The sequence below is a fragment of the Silene latifolia genome, chromosome 2 (genome assembly GCF_048544455.1).
Source record: "Silene latifolia isolate original U9 population chromosome 2, ASM4854445v1, whole genome shotgun sequence".
NCBI lineage: Eukaryota > Viridiplantae > Streptophyta > Magnoliopsida > Caryophyllales > Caryophyllaceae > Silene > Silene latifolia.
Genome location: NC_133527.1, coordinates 167,840,261 through 167,861,803, shown reverse-complemented (window position 1 = coordinate 167,861,803; position 21,543 = coordinate 167,840,261).

Sequence of the window (21,543 nt, the reverse complement as noted above, 5' to 3'; positions counted from 1 at the left end):
ATATCCTAAAACATTTTAGGACCAGAAATATTAACATGCATGGATTAATTTCGTGATATCTCATAATAACACAAATTTTACAAGTTTTATATGTTATTCTTATAACTCGGAAAAACTTTTAACCGATTTGCATGCAAAAACCGTGGCTCATGATACCGATTGAAGGAAATGTAGATCTTTATACATACTAACATACTCATATATGTTAAAATTAATTTGTCATAAAATTAAAAGTGGATTTTATGCATGCAAACTTTAATAAAAGAAAATAAGAAAACATTTTCTCACCATAATAATTTCGGTCATATTGGGCACAAAATAAATCTCCTTTTCTTTTGTTCTTGAGCTTTCCATTAATGGATGAACATACATGACCTCAAAATAGAAGCCCTCCAATTAGTTGCACCCAAAACTATCCCATAATCCCACAAACTAACATGTACTAGATGTTTATATTGTGGTTTACCTTAAAATTGATTACTAACACTCATATATTACATTAATAATTTTAGTAATCTTTCATGAACAATTTGGATTAAAATCTCATCTTTTTGATGAAGATTAAAGAGAGAGAAGAGAGAAAAAGCATGAACATTTTGCATGTGATGTTGGAATGAATTATTAAGTGAATTGAGAGAAAATAAAAATTCTCTATGTTCACTCACAAAAACCGGTTGGGTGTGTGGTCTTTTGACCAATTTTTCTTTCTCTTTTTGTCTTCACAAGACAAATAGGTGTAAGGCTTTTGCATGGTCATGTCACTATCAAGTGTCATAGACAAATGAATAAGACAAATGAACAAGACAAAATTTCTCACAAGCTCACCCAATTTTCGGTTTACATTTTGTAATATGGAGTCCATTTTATTTTTGTCAATTGTACAATTGTATGTCATGTGACATGTGACATGTCTTATGTCATGTTTTAATTTAAAATGCATATTTAACAAATTAAATATCATTTACAAATTAAATAAATCATATTTAACAAATTGACTAGTAATATAAAATTACTTTCTCATAAAATGGTCATTTAATTACTAGTTAGTATAATACACAATATCTTGTTATTATAACTAACATATCATTCTCATCTCGCATGTTTCGCAAACACCGATTAATTTTAGTAATATAACTTCTTAAATTACTAAATAAAATCTTATTTAATCACATTATAATAAGATGTTATTTTCTCTCTTATAACAATTTGTTCAATTTTAAGGAATTAATTAATCTGTATCGGTATACAATTAATTAACCTTTTCAATTAAGGGAATCGTCCTTTAGGTGTGACCTCAAGGGATCAACTGATCACCACCGTCGCACGACAGTAATGTCAAACTCTAGCCAGCCAATCATTACCGATATGTGTGGACCAGTTGACTATATATATGTAATGTATCATCCCTTCCGTATTCTTGTAATGAGATTTAATAATGATATTTAAATCATGTGATCGCACTATTGTTGAGGACACATTTCCCAACAAAGCTGTCTTTCTAAAATACAAGTGTATTTCTAGAAGACAGAGTGAGAGAAATTAATTAAAGAGCCACAAAGAACCACAAAGAATGTTATGTCGCAAGAAACTGGTCTTTCTTGGCTACATGAGACGTTTTGTGTAAGACGTTGTTTCGCAGAAACCTAGGAGGTTAAAGTCATCACTTGTTGAAGATGATGAATTAGTGTTACTTTTAAGAAAGTAAAGAGCTAACAACTTACAAAGAAATTGTTTGATTCAAGTTGATTACTTCTGGAAAGTAATGAACATATGACTTACATGAGAGTCTTTAAGTCACAACTCAATACAAGGCTTAGAGCCATGGAAATCCGAGATAAAAGGCTTGATTAGTGACAAAGGGTTTTGCACTAATAAAGAGAGATTTCAAAGCTTGATTAGTTGCAAAGGGTTTTGCACTAGTTGAAATGCTTAAGTCTATTTGGATCTTCTTAGGGATTGTGTTTTATTATAATGATATACATATAGCAAGTGAATCTAAAACCCACTTCTTCAATTAGAAGGAATGTATTCAATACACGTTATGAGTTTTATAGATTCTTACAATCCTAAGATAATGTGCAACTTAAGAGAAGGTCTTAAGTAGGACATCAATGAGTTGGAATCAATGATTTGATCATGGTATAAAACTTTTCTCGATAAGTCGAGAAGTTGTGTTTATACATGAAGTTTAGTGGGAGTTATGGAATTTTTAGTAGTCTTATATGTGGATGACATATTGATCATTGCGAATGATTTAAGACTTTGGAGAATAATAATACATCTTAATATTTGGATTTATGGAGATAAATCCACATGATATTAGCGTCAAATAAGAAGTCTTATGTTGATAAGATTCATGGCTAGTTCAATCAAGTTGAGCATATTTGATTGATTCCATTTGCTTCCGCTGCCGAATCAATTAAATAGGAGATGATGTATAACACTTCATATACTTTGAGTATGATGAATTGGTTCAAATTGAATTTAAGTAATAGTTTATAGATTAATCTTAAGTGCTTGAGGAAGCATTAAGGAAGTAATGGAAAGTGTTTTTGATGCAAAATTTTGTGTAAGGGTGATACACAAGTGACAATTGACAATTGAGATTGCGCATGGTTTCTGACAAAACCATAATCAAAACATATTAGGATGGTTAAGATACCATCGTGGCTATATTATTTAAGGAATAGATTTTCTAGAATCGTTCTAGACAATAAAGAACAATGAGAAATGTTTACAACGGAAATTGAGTACACTTGCAATCATGGGATGTGCAAGAAGGATGAGTCCCATACACTGTGAAAACAGTGGGAGCTATTCTAAGGCTAGAGGGCCTATGTCTTGATTGGATCTCGACACGTACTCAGAAAGTTTTGTAATGCAAATGTATACATTACAAAGGAAAATGAGTATGTAGTAAGTTTGAGTAAGGTACAAGAAGTTGATAAAACCTACTAACCAAAGCCTTCTCATAGGCTTAACATGATGAGTCATGTCATTTCAATTGAATTGAGATGAACAACTACATATAAGATAAAAATGGATTATAAAAATATGAAGTAGTAATCAGGTATTGACTATTCATATGCGATAATCACATTTGTCGTTCGAGTTTTTAAATCATAAAACTCCTTTTATACCTTGTTACATCCAAACGGGTTGTAGAGACAATTGAACCCCGTTAACGTGAACTCGGATTAACATAGTATTCGCCCATAATCACTTGTATGAGGTGACGTCTCGAAGTGACTAGAGTGTGATGCGATTGATAGCAAGTTCAAGTGCTATGGAGTCATATGAGAATGACTAGTCGATCACATAGGCAGACTGTTATGAACACCTTGTCGGGCCTTATGACCGCTTATAGAATTCTGGCAAATTTATATAGCCTGGTCGTGGCGAGAGCTACTATAGTATTCAAATGAGTCGATTCTTTTGACTAAAGACTGTTCGCCTAAGGTGGCACAGTTTCAGATTAACTTTGATTTGTGTTACTACGACCTTCGTAAATGGGGTCAAATGGGCATATTTTGGGTTATGATGGCTGTGGCTAGTCGAAGGGGATAAGTGCGATAGGAATTGTGGAAATGCGTGGCCACGCTCGGAAGGTATCCATTGTGGATAAATTCCGGTCAATCAGTTATTCTCCAGATCGAGGAAACCACTCTCGATATGATCACTTGCAAGTACAACCTGAAAGACACCTTGCATTGAGTGGGAGATAGTAATAGGACAAGAGAATTGGTGACGCACACTTGTCGAGGACAAGTGGGAGATTGTTGGAATAAGTGTCCTCCGACAATAATGCGATCACAACTTTTGATCATGATGATCACATGTTTAAATCTCATTTTAAGAATACATTTGGGATGTAATATTTTACAGTCAACTGGTCCACACATATCGGTAATGATTGGCTGACTAGAGTTTGACATTACTGTCGTGCGACGGTGGTGATCAGTTGATCCCCTTAGGTCATACCTAAAGGGTAACACTCTTAATTGATTATTTAATTGATCGTATGCTGATACGAGTTAATTAAATTGCTTAAAATTGACGGACGATTTTGTGAGTAAAATTACGTGTCTTATTGTAATTTGATTAAATAAGATTCGGTCTAAGTAATCGAATTGTTTTATTGCTTAGATTAATTTATTGTTTATGAAACAATTAAAATATAGAATGAATTGGCCATTATAAATATAAGAAGTTATGATTTATAATTCTATGACTCATTTTAAGTAATTGTAATTGTGAATTACCAAGTTAATTTTGTATGTGATCTATTTCATTTAGATAATTATTTTTAATAAGTTAAAAATGCATTATTTAAATTACATGTCAAGTAACATGGCCAATATGTCACACTATACAATTTAACATTTGACAAACTTAAAATGGACCCATTTTATATGGGCGTGCCGTGTGAGTGGAGGGACTAGGGTAAGTTTAGGATTCAATTGGTGCTCTAATTGAGAATTAGGCACAATGATTATGTTTCTAACTAGACCTAAAACTAGCCATACCCTATGTATCTTGAGAAGAACAAATGTGTGCATGTATTGGGCACTCTTCCCACCCCTAAACCGTGGCCTCCTCTATTGATACACTCAAGTAGTGTATTTTCTCTTCTAACCAATTCATTCTAATTAGTTTTTAACTTGAGAAAAACTAATCTCTCTAGTTTTTGGTTGAAAAACAAAACTATAGACTCTTACATAAATCCCTAATATTATTTTACATAATACTAGAAGTAGTATACTAATAATATTAGAAATTTTAAAGAACAAATATTAATTTCTAGTTACAAAATTAATATTTGTATTAAGAGTATTATCTTGGTATAATTCTTTGGGAGAGATTCTATTCTTGAATCTTTGTTCATCCATTATTTGGAATGCTCAAGAACTAACAAGAAGGAGATCTTGTTGGTGCCCTTTTAATCCGAAATTCATATGGTGAGAAAACGATTTCTTCTCTATTTTCACTTATGTTTGCATGCATAAGATTTGTAATTTGTTTTATGACTAAATAAATTTGAACATATATGAATATGTTAAATAATGAGATATAGATTTCTAACAAATGTATGCATGAACGAGCCAATAGTGTGGTCAATCATTTCGCGTAATGTCGTTATAAAATGAAGTGATATGTATCTTGGTTGAATGAGACCGTTGCATTGCATTTGAGTAGTAGTAATACGTCGTGAATGAATATAATAATCTGTGACGATTTCCGAATTTACTTTGGAATCGGCACGAGCTGTTGTTTTGCAGGAACCGTTACTCAATTCGTACCTTTTGACCACGTTCTTAATCTTGCCCGACCGAGTAGGAATTCTTACTCCATTGAGTAGACCTCATTCGATCTAGTTAGGAAGTAATAACATCAAAAAGTTGGATCTGCCAACGGAAGCTCGACCGAGTAGCTCCAACTCGATCGAGTAGAGGCCACTCGATCGAGTAACCTACTTACTCGATTGAGTAAGTGAACAGTTCCCGGGATTATACGGGATTCATAACCTTTATTCTCTATTCTTTTATTCTTATTTCTTCATTCATCTAAACCCTAATTTCTTCATATCTCTCTAAGTTGCCCTCATCCTTGTGTTGGTGCTTGAATCTTAGTGTTTTCTTTTGCTTAATTCATTCTCCTTACTTGCTAATTATTCAAGGTAATAATATTCATCTCTTTCTATGTTTTCAATTGATTAAAAACATGTATAATAGTTGGTGTTTGGTGAAAAATCCGGTTTATATACATAAAATCTTGCTTGTAATTGTTGTAACATGATATATTTGCTTCAATTTGTTGATTATTGATGTTAGATATGTAAAAATCGAATCAATTTGGGGGAAAGGATGTCTCGAAATTTCTAGGGTTTGGAATTTTAAATTGAATTTTGGTTGTCTTTTGCATATGAAAGGGGGAAAATTGGGTAATATATGTTATGAATATAATGTTTAGAGTTGATTTTGATGGTTTTTACTCAAAATTTTTGAATTAAAACTCCGTCTTAAAAGCGCCCCAAACTGAAATTCGTCCTACACTCTTGAGAAATTTGCCTATTTGTGAAGCTATTTTGGAGGTTTAATTTTCAAAATTAGTAGTTGTGTTATTAATTGATGCCATACTTGCCATAATTTTTACAGCTGTAGAGACCGTCTGATGATAATTTGAGAGCTTATACTTGTAATTTCTGGATTCTTGGTGAAAGTGTGTATATAGTAATTATTTTAAATGTCCATATATGAAAGTTTATATGTTTCAAGTATGTGTTGTTGTATATCTAAAATATGTGTTGAAAACAGATGCCGAGACCAACTGTGGGAACCCGTCAGAGCAAGAGGGGGAGGGCTTCTGAGCCCGAGGTAGGTGAGGGGAGTGGGGGACCTACGGTCCCAGCAGTGCCTGAGTACCATTTTGTTGTCTTTGCGGACTTTACGCAAAGAGATGCTTTTGTTGCCTTACAGAGACGACGGATGAGACCCACCCGTTGTATTGACACAACTCTCTTGACTAACCTGGGGATTGAGACTGATGTTAGGCATATCTTCGAGACCTTGGGTATGACCGGGTTGTACCATCTCCGGAAATACTCTTATGCCTTTCTGACCTTAGTGTTTATGAGTTCTTTCAAGTATGATGCGGTGGAACATAGCGTTGAGTTTCGCCTCATGAACACCAGTTTCTTCCTTACCATGGACATGTTTGCCACCTACCTCGGCCTTTCTAGGCCTGCAAAGGGAGCTCTTAGGAACATCCCGACTGAGTGTGGAGCTAGTAGCCTTATGCCTTTCTTTACCATAAACCCACCCCCACCTCTAGCAACATGTTGATTAACGATGTTCAACATGTCACCCTAAAGATCTTTCTTCGTGCTTTGACCTGTTTGCTTTATGAGAGGAAGGATGTGAGTAAGTTAAACTCATATAAGGTGATGTTTCTTGCGGCTTACCTTAACCCCACCCGATCTCAGAGAGTCACCTTCAGTGCCCCAGACATAGTGTGTGCCAGCTTAGCCATGATGGCCTCTTCTGACGCTCGTTTTCTAAGCTGTGGTGCCATTGTGTCACGGTCCGGTACTTTTGCCGGATCGTGGCGTGCACCCTTGCCCGGCTCAAGGAAAGATGCAAGCGACAAGGATCTTTGTACTAACGAAGGATCGCTCACTAGCACGATACTCGGGTATCGGCAACACTCGACAGGATTGCAACGAGAGCGTCAAGCACTAGTGTTTGTCAAACACTAGGCATTCGTAATCGGTCTCGGGTGTGTGAGTCGGGATCCTAGTGTCGATCCCACAAACACGGCTTGTTAGAAAAGTGAAGGCAAAGAGTCGTTCATAACAAAGCAACAACAAGCAACACGAAGGCACAAGGTAGGAAGCAGATTTTTATTCACTAGTACTCCCTAAAGAGGGAAATTTGATATTTACATCCTGGTAGCAGGAAACATTGAAAGTGTAGAATAGCGATATACCTATTTATGGAAAGAAAAGTTATACTAACTATGCTAAACTAGGAAAGTAGTTACTACAAATATACAAAGGGAATGATATTACATAAGCATGAATAAATCTAAGGGTTCGAAGTGTGCGGATCATCACACTCTCCCCCACCTAATCTTGTTTCCGCCCTCGGCAACGCCATAGTCTTGAATGTTGCTTCAGTGAGACATCGTCCTTGAGCCCTGGTTGTCCATGGTGTGTTGGGATTTGGCTTTCTCTGCACTCCGGTTTGTGGGCGAGCTTCTGACCACACAATGATCGGCGTCATCGTCCCTTCAAGGATACGCTTAAGCTCCTTGACATAGAAGTTTCCGAACATCATGTTCTCCAAGTCCACTCCTCGCTCCTTGTCTTCCAGGAAATTCCACTTTGCCGTTGTCCGAGTAAACATCTCTCGGGGTCTCTCCAAACATTTGCTCCCATGGACCTTCCCCTTGTCTATCTTCACTGCGGTACCTGCATTCAAGGACATATGAGATCTCCAGGACGCCGAATCAGCATTTCGGCGCGGCCCCCTGATGGTACGATGACTTATCTCTTGGGTCGACTGACCCGCAAACCAGGACGTCGATTTAGCATATCGACGCAACCCCCTGATGGTAGGAGGCCTACTTCTTTGGGCATCTCGGCCCTCATTGTCTACTCCTAGGTGAGGTGGTAGACTCTCCTTTCGTCCCCCAGGCCACTTAGCAGCGTAGTTAGCCTGGGTCTTGTTCGCCCTCGGCTCCACCAAACCTATAGGCATTCTCCAAGGTCGCATCCCTTGTTTCGGCGTCGGTATCACCCTCATAGCCGAAATTCGATGCTGCCCCTTGTCTTCGTCGCCGTCTACCATCTTCACTATGATAGACCCCATTAGTAGCATCAATCCGTCACTCGGTTTCAATACTACCAATGCTTTCTGAAAGAACTGCATCCCGAGTACTAACTTGAAGTCATCCAGCGGAACGGTGGTGAAGTCAAGCTCCCCTGCCCACTCACCCACTTGGACCACGACCTTCTTAGCCACTCCTTGGATGCATCTCAACTTCCCATTGACCGGCTTCAGGCAGCTGTTAGCATCCCGCATAACTAGCCCCTACCGATCAGCTTCCTCTTTAGTAACAAAGTTGTGGGAGGCGCCCGAGTCGATCAAGGCTCGTGCTTGCTTCCCATTCACCATCAAGTCCACGTACATGAGCCCGTTGGATTTCTTGGCGCAGGAATCTTCGTACTTCCCCATCGCACTAATCCTTTGAAGTGAGCCTATCCGTGGTTGGTCTTCACCATCACTCGAGTCTTCGTCATACTCTTGGTGATAGTCGACCAATGCCCCATCAAGACGTTCTTGAGTAGGGGTGGGCATAATCCGGTCTGGACCGGAAAAATGGACCGGTCCGGACCGGAATCTAGTGGACCGGAACCGGAATTAAAAATTCCGGTCCGGTCTCCGGTCCACCATTTTCCAAGATTTCGGTTTCCGGTCCGGTCCGGTCCGGGACCGGTATTTTCCGGTTTGGACCGGAATGCCCGGAATTATTGTTATTTGCATTTTTTTTCTTAAAATTTTATTTTTATTCCGGTCCAATGGACCGGAATTTTTGGACCGGAATTTGAAAAAGTGGGTAATTCCGGTCCAACCGGTCCGGTCCGGTCTTGGACCGAAATTTTTTCGGTCCGGAATTTTTGTAATCCGGTCCGGTCCCGGTCCATGAATTTTTTCGATTCCGGTTCCGGTCCTGTCCAGTCCGGGTTTGGACCGGTGCCCACCCCTATTCTTGAGCCCCTTTCGGCATCATCTTGAACATGACATTGAACTCCGCTTTGTTCGGACAATCGACCATCTTGTGAGGACCCTTGCACACAAAACACGCGAACGGTTTCTTTGTTGTGGAAGCAGTTGAGTTTCTCGCCTTCGAAGACGAGCTTGAGGGCGAGTTCGTAGTGCTCGCCGATTGGGCTTGACTTCCTTGCGAGCGGAATTGACTGTTCCCAACTGAAATGGCGCTATTTTGTGGCCTTTTTCCATTGTACCCACTCTGTGACGCACCAGTATTCCCCGTTGGTGCCACAACTCTTGGTGCCTCCCGCTCCCCGTGAAAGTCGAGCAGGCGCTCCGCGGCCGATATGGCCGAAGACAGAGTTTTGGGATTTTGCCTCATAACCTCCTGTTGTGCCCACCTCTTCAACCCGTCAATGAATTCGAATGTCCTGTCCATCTCGGACATTTCGGTAATCTCGAGCATGCACGCTGAGAATTCCCTCACATATTCTCGGATTGATTTGGTGTGCTTGATTTCCTTCAACTTCTTCCGAGCAACAAACTCCGTGTTCTCGGGGTAGAAGTGATCCTTCAAGATCCTCTTGAAGTCGGCCCACGATGTCACCGTAATCGTGCCCGCATCGATTTCCTTGTACCTAGCCCTCCACCACATCTTGGAATCGTCGACTAGATACATGCTTGCCATGACAACTTCCGCGTCTCCGTCGAGCCCACTTACTCGGAAGTATTGCTCAATATCGAAGATAAAGTTATCGACCGCTTTCGAATCCTTCGCCCCATCGTAGGTACGAGGTGGAGGTGCCTTCACCTTATGGCCCCCCACAGATTTCGCGTCATTGGCCACCGCTTTCACGAGCGTGGCGCAAGTGTTCTCTAACATCTCGACCTTTCGGTGAAGATGATTGATCTCTTCCTCCTGATCATCGGGGATCGCATCACTGATCGTTTGGATGCGGGTGTTCATCCCGTCCACCTTCGTCTCGAGTTCACAAACCGTCTTCTGCAACTCTTCGAGGCTCGCAGCCATCCGCATAACGACGCCCTCGAGTTTGGGAAGCTAGACGTCGATTGATTCCTCTAAGGCATCCACTCGATCCTCAATTATTTCGCCCATTTTCTCGATCTCGATAAACAAATGCGGCGTGCAGAAACCCGCCCGAAAACTTGGCTCTGATGGCAAATGTCACGGTCCGGTACTTTTGCCGGATCTTGGCGCGCACCCTTGCCCGGCCTAAGGCAAGATGTAAGCGACAAGGATCTTCGTACTAGTGAAGGATCGCTCACTAGCATGATACTCGGGTCTCGGCAACACTCGACAGGATTGCAACGAGAGCGTCAAGCACTAGTGTTTGTCAAACACTAGGCATTCGTAATCGGTCTCGGGTGTGTGAGTCGGGATCCTAGTGTCGATCCCACAAACACGGCTTGTTAGAAAAGTGAAGGCAAAGAGTCGTTCACAACAAAGCAACAACAAGCAACACGAAGGCACAAGGTAGGAAGCAGATTTTCATTCACTAGTACTCCCTAAAGAGGGAAATTTGATATTTATATCCTGGTAGCAGGAAACATTGAAAGTGTAGAACAGCGATATACCTATTTATGGAAAAAAAAGCTATACTAACTATGCTAAACTAGGAAAGTAGTTACTACAAATATACAAGGGAAATGAAATTACATAAGCATGAATAAATCTAAGGGTTCGAAGTGTGCGGATCATCACACATTGCCACTCGGTTGGCGGAGAGGCTTACCATCGTTGTGGCCTCCTCGACCTATACACCCTTGACCCCAGCGGTGCCCACCTTGGATCGCGTGTACTTTCTTGACCTCAAGTGGTTGAGGACTTTGTGGTTGAGGACTTTGGAGGATGGTGGGTTAGCATGGAGAGTTTGGGGGATGAGTTGGATGCGGATACCTACGAGCACCTGTAGATACCTCATTTCTGCACCTCCCGCAAACCACCCGGTGATGATTGGGCCGCATGTTTGGTACGCGGAACGATTTGTGACAGTTCGTAAATTTATCGTCAAGTGATTGCTCAAACATTAATGTCTACCTCTTAGTTGTCATCTACGTGCCGACACGGTCGTTTTGACAGTAATTAGAGTACATTTAGAGTTCGGGCCTAAAACCGTCAAATCCCGAGTCAAAAGCAATGTGCTTGTCTACCTAGGGTTAAGATGTCATAAATTGTTAGTAGCATATATCATTTTGAGTCCTATGTCACTTCTTTGGGCTAAACTTAAAGTTTACATTACAAAATATGCATTTCATTTAGCTAAAATGACAATCCGAACTTTAGGCCCGTTTTACGAGGTGATATCGACTTTTTTGGGTCAGGCCTATTTGACATAAAGTTCTAGATCTCTTTTTTAGCTTTCCAACGCCACCGAAATCACCTTAATCCGAGTCTTGTAGAGAAAGTTATGCCTAAAATACGACAGGCCGTCAAACGCGCTTTCTTGCGCAGGAGGAACCCGCTGAGGAAAGGACGCAGCAAGTGCTGCGCCTCTTCTAAGGGACGCAGCAGTTGCTGCGCCTTTTCCTCAAGGTTTTCTTTTTGTCCAAGTTTTCGTGTTTAACCTAAGTCGGTTGTTTCCGGATCTTTCCTTCCGTATCCTAGTCTTACCATAATTCCGTCGTGTGATTAGTATAAATAGAGACCTTCGGTCTAACATATTTCTCACGCGAGTGTCCGCCCTTCTCTTCTCCCTTTGCATTCTAGACCTTTGTTCTTACTTTTTGGCGTCTACGTGCTTGAACATTTGACCACGTAAGCTCGGATCCTTCTGAGTACCAGCCTCGTTTGCATGACCGACCAATTTGACCAACTACACATCAAACAACTTAATTAATCTATTCGTTTTCCTCTTACGAGGGCACTTTCTATTGGAATATGTGTCCTCCGACAATAATGCGATCACAACTGTTGATCATGATGATCACATGTTTAAGTCTCATTATAAAGAATACAATTGAGAAGTAATATTTTATTGTCAACTGGTCCACACATATAGGTAATGATTGGCTGACTAGAGTTTGACATTACTGTCGTGAGACGGTGGTGACCAGTTGATCCCCTTAGGTCATACCTAAAGGGTAACACTCTTAATTGATCATTTAATTGATCGTATAACGTTACGAGTCAATTAAATTACTTAAAATTGACGGACAATTTTGGAAGTAAAATTTACGTACCTCATTATAATCTGATTAAATAAGATACGGTCTAAGTAATCAAATTGTTTCATTACTTAGATGAAATTGTTGTTTATGGAAACAATTAATTTGAATGAATTATTATAAATTGAAGTTATCGTGATTTATAATTGGTAAAATATGTTGGTACAAGTAATTATGAATTACTAAGTCGATTTTTGTATATGACGTATTTTTATTAATACGTTGATTTTTAATATGTTAAAAATACATGACAATTTTATGTGACATGTGACATATTGACAAATTGACAAAAATAAAATGGATTCCATTTTACATATGTACCGAAATTAAGGGAGGATTTAGGATTATATTGTATTGATTATGTTAGTGGTGAACATAATCATTCCCCTAATAAACTAGCCATGCAACCTAGTTGTCATTGTGAAGACAAACTCATGCATGCATTGGCTCCCCTCTCTTCCCTTTACCCAGTTTTTCATAGGAGCCAAACCAAGGGTTTTGCCTTATATTTTTATCATTTTGCACTACATTATGGTTTAGTGTATTAGCTAATTCATTTATCATCTAAAATAAGAATTTTTAGAAAGATAAAAACCTTCCTCTACCTTCTCTCTTAAACCGGTTTTTAGGAGACCAAAATCAAATATTTTGGGTCAATTTTTACACTAAATTAATATTATTCTAGTATACATAATATTAATTTGATTAAGGGTTTACCTTGGGTATTTTACTTTGGGAGGGATCCTACACTTGGATCCTAGCTCATCCATTAAGGAGAGCACATGAACAAGAGAGAAGGAGATCTCTCTTGTGCCCATTTAAACCAAATTACCAATGTAAGATAAAGTTTTCTTCTTTAAATTGTTTATAGTTTGCATGCATAAGATCACCATTTAATTTATGACTAAATTAACTAAAAACATATATGAATATGTTAGTAAAGAGATCTAGATTTCTAACAAGCGGTATCAAGAGCCTTGGTTGTTTGCATGCAAATCGGTTAAAAGTTTTTCCGAGTTATACGATTAACATATAAAACTTGTTTATTTTGTGTTATTATGATATATCACAAAAATCATTATGCATGTTAAAGTTTATGGTCCTAAAATATTTTTAGGATATTTTGGTTAATTTATGGATTTTTATTGTTCATTTTACATTATAATGGCATTAAAAATATGATTTTATGAATAAAATGTCATTTTCGGACTAAAATTAGCTAAACTTCGAATTTTCCAGTGATTTTTGGATATGTTATCACATGTATTATTTTGAGATTACCTGTAAATTTTCATAATTTTTGGACTTCTTATGCTGGAAAAATGGATTTTTCATTATTAAAATCGGATTTAGATGAAAAATAGGTTAATATGAGATAAATTTCGAATCTGGTCATAGAAATTTAGTATGTTGTCACATGAAATTTTACAAGATGTGTGTAAAATAATAGGCTATATTGAAGTCTTTATGCATGATTTATGATTTTTTGAAGAAAATAGCATGAATAGTGACTTAATTAGTGAATAATTCCTAAAACATACTCAATGACTAACGAAAAACGTCACATGTTGCATTTTATTATATTTTTCAGATCTAAAATTGAAAAGTTGATGTATATAATTTTTCTCATGTTTTTATGATTTTATTGTTAAATCCGATATACCGCAACATAGTTTTTCCGACAATATTACGAAATTTTAACCTAAATTTTTGAACATTATGAGTGTCATGGTATTTTTTCCAGAATTTTCATAAGTTTAAATTTCAAAATTTGAATTTATTTGAAATTTTGTGATTTATTTGAAGTTTATAGCATTTTATTACAATTTTAGGTCAATTAATGAACAAATTTTAGAAATATGAGTTAATTATGGTCAAATAATTAGTGAAGACTAAATTTTGAGTCCTAAGAGGTTAGAGTAATTAACTTATGCATAAATATGAATTTATGTAATTTTTGTGATTATAAAACGTTGAATCACGCAAATCCGTAAAAACCGTGTAATATACGATATTGGCTACTTAAAGGCGATTTAGCATAAAATTGGGCATGTTAATACATATTATAATGCTGCATTTTATTTATGATTGTCATAATTTTTATTTTATGTATTTTTTTTTGAATTATGTAATTTTACTTAGTATGGCCTTAGTTTTTAATTGGTATTACCCGAAATGTATGGGAATATCGATTCGGTTGTAATTTATTGTGATCTCATATCACCGTCTTGTAATTTAATAGATTTATTTTATTTTATTTACAAATGTATAATAGGAAATTATGTAATTTGTTATGTAATTTATTTATTCCGGAGTTCCATAAAGACGGATTTCTTCAAGAAGGCGATACATAAAGACGGTGTTACCTCAAGATGCGTGCCATAACCGAAGTTCAAGGGACCAATGGAGTTGGTTTCCGAATATGTAATAGTTAAAATAGTTTTTCTATTTTAGGAAGGCCATACTAGGATTTTTTATGCTTTGCATTTTATTTATATGTCGCATGCATCGCTAAATCGCCATAACTAAAACATGCATCATCTTTCATCGAGTTTATCGACCGTGTCAATTAAAATTATCGTAGTTCACCGCTTTAGTTCACTTAAAACGTGATAGATAATAAATTGACATGACCTCTCGCTAAAACAATAAATTAAGACATAGCCTTACCAAGTAGTAGAAACCATGAAAACCTATTTCGCGAGGGAGTGCACTCGACCCTACCGGGGTACAAACCTTGTTACGTAGGGGAAGTGGGTGATAAATGTCTATCCACCGAGTTCATATTGATGAGGGTTTCATCGGCCATACCGTGCCTAAGTTGATGTGGATTTGGATCATGGACACAATTATTCGAAATTTGGATTGAGCTCAACGGAAGTATTCGTGACCGTAGTCGCATGTGTTCCGGGCTAAAGATAAATGTTAATGTAATTTTATCGACCAAGAGTTCTAGAAGTAGAATCGATTAAAGCGTTAATCCACCGAGTTATATTGATAAGGGTTTCATCGGCCCTACCGTGCCCAAGTTAATATGAATTTGGATCTTGGAATCATTTATCAAGTTGGGTAGAGGTCACTAGATAAATGCAATAAAACTTGTTTAAACTTATTTTACGAGTATTATTATATTGAAAACGACATATGTTTTATTCTTTCCATATTTTGTTTTGTAGACCGCTCTTATTTCTCATAACTAATGGCAAATCCAAACACCAACGCCACGCCTCTCGCTAATTCGTCATGGCTCCGATCCTTAATGGATCGATGTAAACTTGAAAAGAATGGGTCAAATTTCTCCGATTGGGATGCCCAACTCAAACTAGCCGCCCAAGGTGACGACAAGCTTCGTTACCTTACCGAGGCCTCTCCACCCGAACCTAATACTAGGTCGACCGCCGCCACTAGGAAAGCATATGAGGCTTACCATAAGGAATCCGCCGCAATGAAAAATGTATTGATCTTTGCAATGGAGGCGGATCTCCAAAGGAGAGCCTTCAAGATGGGCACCGCTAATGAGATTTACTCCAAGCTTGTGACAATGTTTTCACAAACTCCGCGGATCGTCCAATATGAGGCGGCCGCGACATTCTTTGATCTCGACTTCAAAGAGGGCCAAAAGGTTAGCCCTCATGTGCTCAAATTAATGGAGCTTGTCTAGACCTTGAAGATTCAAAAGGTTGAAATCCCCAAAGAACTCATTGTAGATAGGATTCTACACTCCTTATCCAAAGTCAAGGCATATGTTCAATTCCGGGTGAATTTTAACATGCAAGACAAGGATGTGTCTCTTGAAGAATTGCACAAGTTACTTGTGCAAGCCGAAAGAGACATGGGGTTAAATGTGAACCCACCCAAGGATGTGCTTAACATTAGCACCAAAAGCAAGGGGAAGTTCAAGAAGAATGGGAGAAAGGGTAAGAAACAAGCTCCCACTTTCACCAAAGCTAAGACTTATGAAGCTAGCACTTCAAAAATCAAGAAGGGTCCTCTTGATAAATGCCATTATTGTAATGGTGTTGGACATTGGAAAAGAAATTGTTCCAAATACCTTGGTGATATTAAGGCTGGAAAGATTACTCCAGTTGGTAAATGACTATCCTTTCTTTTATAATTCTAATTCAACTATGGTATTGTGATACAAAGTTGTGATAATGTATCTCCCTTTTATTGTAAATAGGGCCTCCACCAAGCAAAGACAAGGGTGTTTAGGTAATTTTACCCAAATCGATTAATTAGGGTCAATGTAGTCTATATTCGTTGGTTGAATGTATGTTTGTTCGTACGTTGTTAAGTAAATAGGAAAATAAAGTGCGTAATGTAAATTAACACGTAAGATTTTGGTGACGCGGAAAACCCAATGTGGGAACAACCGCGGGAGGGACGGTACCCTGCCAAGTATTGCACTATATGAATAGGAGGATGATTACAATGTTAACGTTTATGTTAATCTCGCTGGCGCTAGGCGTCAGGCCTGCAAGATCTCAGATAGGTATATATTTGAGAATAATGAGCCGTGGCTTCAATGTGGATGTGTAAGTGCGGTTGTCTTGAGGACAATGTTGAATGTCTTCTCGATTTCCTTCCTTGGCTATTTATAGGGTAAGAACCCTAGATATGTCCTACCTCGAATATGGAAAGGGATTATAATTTCCATAAGGACTCTTTCCAAACCCGGATTCCCTTGCCAATTCTCCTTGATCTCCCTGACTTCTCCCTAACTTCTCCCTAACACTCCTTTCCTTAACGCGGGCATCCTTTATGATGGGCTATTTGATCTCCCTTAGGCCCATTTCTCCACTCCCTTGTCCGCGGGCTCCCTTCCTTCTTATCACTCCATCCCTAACTTTTACCTTATTAAGTGGGCCTCCTCTATTATGCTATTTTTAACCCAAACAGTTTGCCCCAAATTTCTTGTGTAGTACGCTTTCAAGTATCGAACAAGGAATTTCACGTAACCAAATGCTAAACCCTACGCCGCCTTTTTACTCCTTCCCATGCAAGCCGCCTTTCTCCTCTATTCTCGCACCCAACTCCCTCTCTCCTCTTTATAACCCCAACGTCCCTCTTCCACTCTCATTAATCACCTCAAATCAAATCATTTCAAAAACTCATCTCTCTTAAACCCTCAATCTTCCTCCCCTTTACTCCTCGCCGGCTTCACTGTTCCCCTTCCCCGTCTTCATTATCAGGTAATCCCTCTCCTCTTCTCCTTTTAATCACCATTTTCTATCTCCACCATGGGCAAAACCCGTCAATCTTCGTCAACCCCTACACCCTCCAACCGTAATCTCGACCCCATTTTCCCTTCTCGGGGACTTTTTAAGCACCCGCATGATTGCGATTCTGCCCTTACTCCGTCCGACATTCCTATGATCAAGGATCTGCTGGGTCTTGGTGATGGGGTGGATATCGCCATCCCTGAACTGGGACAAAAAGCTGACGCCCTCCGTCCAGGGTGGGTTTGTTTCTATCTTTACCCGTTTAAATATGGCCTCCGCTTTCCTTTCCCTAAACTCATCCAAGATTTCATCTTTACCAACAATTTCGCCATGGCACAAATTTTTGCCGCCATTTGGAGAGTTCTTCTCTATTCTCTGGCCGCTGGTCAGAGTACTGGTAAATCCGCCACTCTGGGCGACCTGGCCCACATGTACAGCATCAGATCCCTGGGCAGGGGTCAGTTCTCCTTCCGGGGCCATGGAGAGGCTCCTTTCAGACACGTGTCAAAATCCCGTGACGAGAAATGGTTTGAGGACTTCTTCTTCGTGAGGAAGGACTCCATCCAGCCTCCTGCTGACTATATTTTCGAGAAATGGGTTCTGTCTTCGATTAAGTAGCCTCCCTGTCGCCTGATTTATTTTATCTCACTGCTTACTAGCTTACTTCATCGTCTTCGTGCAGGCCCCCGTGACCTTACCCGTATTGGTGACAAGATCCCTGCCCGTAGCAAGCTGTTTAGTATTTCCGAATCTGAGAGAAAGTTCCCAGACCTGCTTTCTGGTTTCTCGCCCGCTTCTTCCTCCAATCCTCCTCAATCAGCCCACAGTATGTCTTCTGGTAAGGTTCCTGCAATCGCCTTTACTTGCATGCTGTTTCTGCTGACGCTTTAATCATCCTGATGTCCAAAACTTATGTACGCTTGCAGGTTCAAAAGTTGATCCATTGGAACTCATCCTCCAAAGTTCTAAAAGAAAGAGACCTTCTGCCAGCCCTGATGTGGCCTCTGCCTCCAAGAGGAGTGCTCATGCTGCCTCTTTTCGGACTCTTCCTGCAGCTTCCAGTTCAGCTGCACCAGAGCCCTTGGAAGTCAGTCCGCTATCTCGTCATCCGCCTACTCCTCCTGCTAGTCCTCGCGCTTCATCCAGCGGAGGCATTACTGCTCACTTCCCTGAAGGCTTCGGGAATGTGGACAAGGTGCCGTACTGGCCGGAGATTGACCAGTTGCTCTTTCCTCCTGTTAAGGAGACGTTTTCGGAATTCTCCCCAGAGGAGATGGCTGAGAATGACGTGCACAACGCCTTCATGGTAAATACTCTTCATCTTCTACCTATTTGTCCATCTGTTTCTTGCTTAAATTCTGCTTCTCAACTCTCTTGCTGACTTTTGATTATTTATGCCCCAGACTTTTCAGTGTGCACTCTACAACAGGAAGATGATCAACATAGTGCAGACCACCAGCCGTGCTACCGCGCAAGAACCGGAGTCAAGGAGACGTGCGCAGATCTGGCACAAAGAGCGGGTTGATCGAAGGAGCGTGTGGTGGAGCTGAAGACCGAGCTTGCTGTCACCAAGAAGAAGTTGAAGGAGGGGGCGATCGGTGCTCGAACCCGGGCGGTGTGCGGACTTTTTCGACTCTCACGAAGCGATCGAGGAAAAGATCAGTGAACTGATCTCCCTGGCCACCAATGTTGTTGCATATGCTACCTGGCGGGGAAAGATCAGTGGGATGCGTGCTGCCCTTGAGGAGGCTCCCACCCAGCATGCCATAGAGGAAGAGGAGAAGCAGTTGGAGATGCTCTACCCCGCTCAACCTGATCTGAGTATGCTGATGCCGGAGGTTGGTGAGGTGAATTCTCCTGCGCTGGTTGAACAGGCTGCTGGGGGTGATGCTGGAATGTCCCAGGATGCTGCTGATGGAGCTCAGGGAGCTATGGCAGCTGAGGATGCTCAGGCTGAAGTAGTACCTGAAATGAGAGGTCAGCAGGCAGAGGAGATGCTAGAGGTGGAGGTCATTAATGTGACCGATAATTAAGTTTTTTTTTTGATGGAACTTTTTTGGTAGTCTGGCCCAGAGGTGGCAGACTTTGTAAGTTTTAAACTTGTTCTTGTGTTTGCTCCGCCAGGGTGGCGGTTAAACTTGGGGCCGTATTTTTGGCCATATTTTGAAATGCCCCTTGTCATAGTTTGGCAAGGTTTTTACATATCGTGTGTTTGTTTGTTTATTCTCCCTGTTTTAGGAAGTTTGTGCCGTGTCAGTCTGCTTGACTAATTTAGGCGAGTCCTGTCACCCTGAAAATGCTAACGTTCTGACTCAGCTAGCTGCCGTGTCAGCCTGATGGCTGATTTAGGCGTATGCCGCAATGTAAGGAGGAGTGGTCGTGTCAACCCAGGGGGCTGATTTAGACTAGCCTGGTCAGTCTGAAAAGACTGATCCAGACCAAGCTAGCTGCCGTGTCAGCCGGATGGCTGATTTAGGCGTATGCCGCAGTTTGTGGACTACTTAACCTTGTTCATGACGCAAGGTGTGTTCGTCTCGTTTTATGCCAACAGGGGCGTCATTGAGGCAAGTTTATCGTCATTCTAGGACCAAATGGAGACGCTGCAGGATTCTGGTAGCGCAGATATCCCTACGTTCCATGTTCGTTTTTGCATGCATGCTGGGGCCCTGATTAAGTGCGATTAGTGCGAGCTACGTCCAGGGGGTGGTATCAGGGGTAGCTGGATAAGTGTATTCAGCTGTCAACCAGGCTCCCTTTCGTATGTTCCACAGTCTGCCTGGTGAGGGTGCCTGATTTAGGCGTATGCCGCAGTTTGTGGACTACTTAACCTTGTTCATGACGCAAGGTGTGTTCGTCTCGTTTTATGCCAACAGGGGCGTCATTGAGGCAAGTTTATCGTCATTCTAGGACCAAATGGAGACGCTGCAGATTCTCGGTAGCGCAGATATCCCTACGTTCCATGTTCGTTTTTGCATGCATCTTTGGGGCCCCGATTAAGTGCGATTAGTGCGAGCTACGTCCAGGGGGTGGTATCAGGGGTAGCTGGATAAGCGTATTCAGCTGTCAACCAGGCTCCCTTTCGTATGTTCCACAGTTTGCCTGGTGAGGGTGCTCCTTGTGGAGAAAATAGGTTAGACCTGTTGGAGTGCCATGTGCCTTGTCACTCCGCGTTGGCAGTTGACAGTCCTGCTAGACATCCTTTCAAAGTACCATAGATACCAGAATTCAAAGTGATGTACTTAGAGAAGCCTGAAAATAAGAAAATCTATTAGAATTATATGAAGTACCTGTCGCCATCTCATGGGGTACCGAGCAATTGTGGTCCCAGACGCCGCAGACCACACCATCCAATAGTAGTTTAAAGTTTTAAAAACAACTAAAGACACCGAAATAAGAGTAAAACCGCGGATGCCTACTACCGGATTTTTATTTTATCTTTAAAAATGATTTGGCTTCTCATAGTATATTATTCTGAAAGCTAGAGTCTACTTATTATCAAAAGTAATATCTTTTCAGGTGAAGTATGTTCCATGGGCGTTGTATGATTTGACCGTCCATAGTCATCAGTCTGTATGCACCATGGCCAACAACTCCTTCTACCTGGTATGGTCCTTCCCATTTGTAGGCGAATTTGCCTGCTTTTCGATTCTTGGTGTTCTGAAATACCTCTCGGAGAACCAGGTCTCCTACCTCCAGGAGCCTGACTTTCACATTCTTGTTGTAACTCCCGGCCACTGACTGTTTGTAGGCAGCCAAACGGATTTTTGCGCTTGCTCGCAGCTCGTCAACTGTGTCCAGGCTTCTGGTCATCTCTGCATTGTTCAGTTCCCTCGTCATATTTTCATACCTGTGAGTGGGAACTA